The sequence below is a fragment of the Eupeodes corollae genome, chromosome 1 (assembly GCF_945859685.1).
Source record: "Eupeodes corollae chromosome 1, idEupCoro1.1, whole genome shotgun sequence".
NCBI lineage: Eukaryota > Metazoa > Arthropoda > Insecta > Diptera > Syrphidae > Eupeodes > Eupeodes corollae.
Genome location: NC_079147.1, coordinates 46,423,727 through 46,427,904, shown reverse-complemented (window position 1 = coordinate 46,427,904; position 4,178 = coordinate 46,423,727).

Below are 4,178 nucleotides of genomic sequence, written 5' to 3'. Positions count from 1 at the left end.
TTGGATATCAGAAACGAGTTTAGACGCAGCATAAATTGTGTCATGACCCGCCTTGAATCCAAAATGTTTATCCGGAATTATTTTGTTGTCCGCAGCCCACTTAGTCAGAACCCTGTTGATAATATGCATTTTTGAAGAGTGTAAATGTCAATTGCAGCCATCGGTAAATGTCTTAGTACAACGTTGCATCGACAACTGCTGACTTTTTATTGTATTGAACACTAACTATTATGACTTTTGCTGTGGAATCGTCATTGAAAGACCAGAAACCGCGGTTCTCAGATCGCCATTATGTCATATGATTTCGAAGGTAAAAGTTAATAAGTAGGTTCTGTTTTCCAGGTCGTGGTTGGGGGGAATGCTAACATTTACCTTGTACACTTGCTGGAAAGCAGCTCCCACCGCCTCCACTTTTTTGTCAGATCTTCAATTATATAAAAGTCATCGTCAAAGATGGCTTCTTCTGGATCTTTTCGCGCTATCCTAAGTACGCCTAGGTCGGAGATGAGGTCATTGACCGTGACCTCCTGAGAGGTGCCTGCAGACAACAATTGGCAGACTACAAAAGGATGTTGTACAAGGCAAAAGAAGCAAATTGGAGATCCTTTGCAGAGACTCATAGGGAGGATCCTTGGGCAAAACTCTATAGGGTTTGTCGGGGGAAGAAATCCACGAAGGTAGGAGCAATTAAAGAAGGAAGTGTGACCCACATGACGTGGAAATATAGTTTAGGGGCTTTGATGAGGGCTTTTTTCCTTAGGTCAAGATCTGGACACTTGGACGCCCCGTCGGCTGGCGGGCATCCAAGGGTTCCTGGATTAGATATTCTTAAGATTCTTAAGTCTCCAGATAAGATCAGGTCTGATCCCCGATCTTATCGTGGCATCAGCCTCCTTCCAGTACTTGGAAAAGTGCTGGAGAGAGTGATGGTGAATAGACTCATGGAAGTGGTGCATGAGCCATGTACATTTCAGTTTAGCTTCACGCCAGGTCGTAGTGTCGTGTATGCCTGGTTGCATGTTCAAAACTGTGTCAAGGAATCCACGCAAAAGTATGTCCTTGGAGTTTTTGTGGACTTCAAGGGCGTTTTTGACTACCTGGACTGGAGCTCGGTTAGATTGAGGTTAGTTGCGTCGAATTAGACCTCTTGTTTAGCTATTTCTCTGGTAGGAAGGCTAGAGTGGTAGGTGCTATTGATGAGGTATCTATTAGGGTAGAAAGAGGATGTCCGCAGGGGTCTATTGCAGGACAATTTATTTGGAACTTGATGATGGTTCCTGTACTAGTTGAGGTTAGCTCCAATTTTCAGGGCGTTAAGTGTGTTGCTTTTGGTGACGACCTCCTCGTCCTTGTCGAGGGCCAATCTCGTGCCGAGTTTGAAAGACGGGGCACAGAGGTCATGGGCAGAGTTCGCTCCTGGGGTGAGAATGTGGGTGTAGATCTTGCAGTGGATAAAACTGCCATGATGCTGCTCAAGGGCATGCTATCTAGGAATAGGCACCCAACTGTCAGGGCTCGAGGTGTTTCTCTGAGATACATAACGCAAGTTAAATACCTTGGAACTACATTTGGCGAAAGACTTAGCTTCCTCCCACATTCAAGAAGAATTAAGAATTAGGGATAAGGTATCGGCAGTGGTTCCCATGGTCAAAAGGGTTCTGAGCAAAGAATGGGACCTTTCTATAAGGGCAGATCGACTTTTGATTGCATGTGCAACGTTTGGCGCCCCATTTGGTTCTCTTATGTCAGAGAGTAATGCTCCTTGGCTCCTTGCCAGTGTGTCGCACTGTCTCTACGGAGACAATGCAAGTGCTGGTTGGGGCACCTCCTCTTGACCTGGTGGTAATTCGATTGTCTATTGCCTACAGGATGTCAAGAGGAATAAACTTGTCTTCAACGGACTGGGAGGAGGCCTTAAATTTAACTGATAGGGGAGTAGGGCGTATTTTAGATTTGCTCAACAGATGTGTGTGCACTAGATGGCAATCTAAATGGACAGATAGTGAGAAGGGAAGGGAAACTTTTGAGTTTCTTCCTGACATAGATCAGGCAGTTTGGGTTAGGGACTTTGGTTTCTCACTCTTCGTGGGCTATTTACTAACAGGACACAGGTCCATGAATGCATTTTTGCATAAGAAGACACTTTCGACAACAGCGGAGGGTTCCTGTTGGGTGCATAGTGAGAATTGACACGTCATTGTAGACTGTCTCATTATTCAGATACTAGAGATCTCTCCAGTAAGGGCGTTATTAGATATGATGATAATTGGGTATTCAGCGGAATCCTTAGTAATAGGGAAACTGCTGGGAGCTTAGAGGTTTACGCAAAACAAGTTTTTGCACGAAGGAGGGCGGTAGGTAGGTTCGTCTACTAAGTTGTCTAGGTGGTAGTGTAGGGAAAAGTGGTTGAGACCACAACTGGTTGAAGTGACAGTCTATCTTAGAGTGCGTAAAGAGCCAATAGCCAATTGTCTACTATTGCTTGTTAAGATAGGCTAATATATTTCTGTGTTTTGTGTGTATGTGTTTTTGCGTAGATGTACTTTGGGGTGTATTGGGCTTTTTATTTATTACGGATAGTTAAATGTTTAGCTTGGTCTCATGAGTTGGCTTGGGAATCCCATTAAAGGTTCCTGGGTTGTGTATCATGGTGTCATTTCGATGTATTGGTGTTGCTATGCATTACTGCCAGTATTCAACTGGTGGTCGCGCAGAGCAATATGAAGGCTACCACGCCTTGGACAGTAAGGAGTCCATCTGGAAGTAACTTTCGCGGCTGCGAAGCTCCACCAGAAGCTATATTTTGGTAATACGTGAGACAGGAGCCCTGGTTCTTGTTGTTTAAAGTGTTTCAACGGAACGAATGGCATTCTAAAGGTACTGTTTATCACCTAAGTCCTTAGTATGCAAGAGGCGTTAGATAGGCCTCGCTCCTCAACAAGTAGTGTAGTTCATGCCTTACACATGACTTTGAAAATGTACTGCGATAGTACTTGTACTATCCTGCGGTGTTAACCAACACTATTCTTGGTTCCAATATTTTGGGTAGGCGCACCGTTAAATGAGTCCTAAACGGAAGGTGTTCACGTAAAGCGTATCAATAATATCTGTCCTGAGTACGCTTCTGTTCTCTTCAGTTCTTTGGAGTTTCTGACACGGAAGGTCATTATCGTTCTTTTTCCTGAATATCTTGTTGAGTTTAGGGAACATACTAGGATTACTCGAATCAACTGACCGGATCTTGCGGTCCCAGTACTTGTTAATTGATAAATCAAAAATACTTGGGATGTTTTCTAAGCAATTAGATGAAATTTATAATAATTTATTTATTATACATAATTCTAACAAGAACAAAAAAAATGGATTGGCCATGATAACAAAACACAATTCCACATTAAAGCCTGTTAGCTTGAATTTCAAACACCAATTACGTGCCATCCAATTGGTGCATTCCTATTTTGTGTATTTCCAGTTAGTCATTAAGTACTCGCTAAAATATGCATAACAATTAATCAAAATTATGATTCATCAATTAGTTGCAAATTAACTTGCTGGTGAATTTGATTATACTCTGGTAAAACCTTATTCCTATTTGTTTTCTGAGTGTAGTTGGTAGTTGTATAGTTTAAATGGCAAAATCATTGTTATCCTCGATGAGGTTAATAATTCATTTGAAACCACATGCACATATATAAAACTAAAATACTATGAATAAATAATACGAATAACTATAAATATATAATTCATATGATGTGTTGTTAAAAGTTTACTGTACATAGTGCTTAAGTTTACAAACAAATATTGTATGAATGATTACCATGATTTTAGTGTGATTGTTGGCTTAAGGCTTAACTTAAAGTCTTATTTGTTATAACCTATAATAATTCAAGGATTTCATCATAATGACATTTATTTCTTAAGTATCAACAATTTGCTTGTAAATAGATATTTTAGGTGTATTTAAAATATTTGTGTAAATGGATTAAATTAATATAATATAAATGTTTGTGTACTTAGCTATTGTGGCAAAGTCTTTGTCTGATGTGGTGAATTTCTTAATAAGTAATAGGATCAATAAATTATGAGGAAATATAAGTTTACTTTCTTGAAATATGCTCATATATGCTTTAATAGCATAAATGTTATTTCGTTTAAATAATTGAGGATACAAAACACAT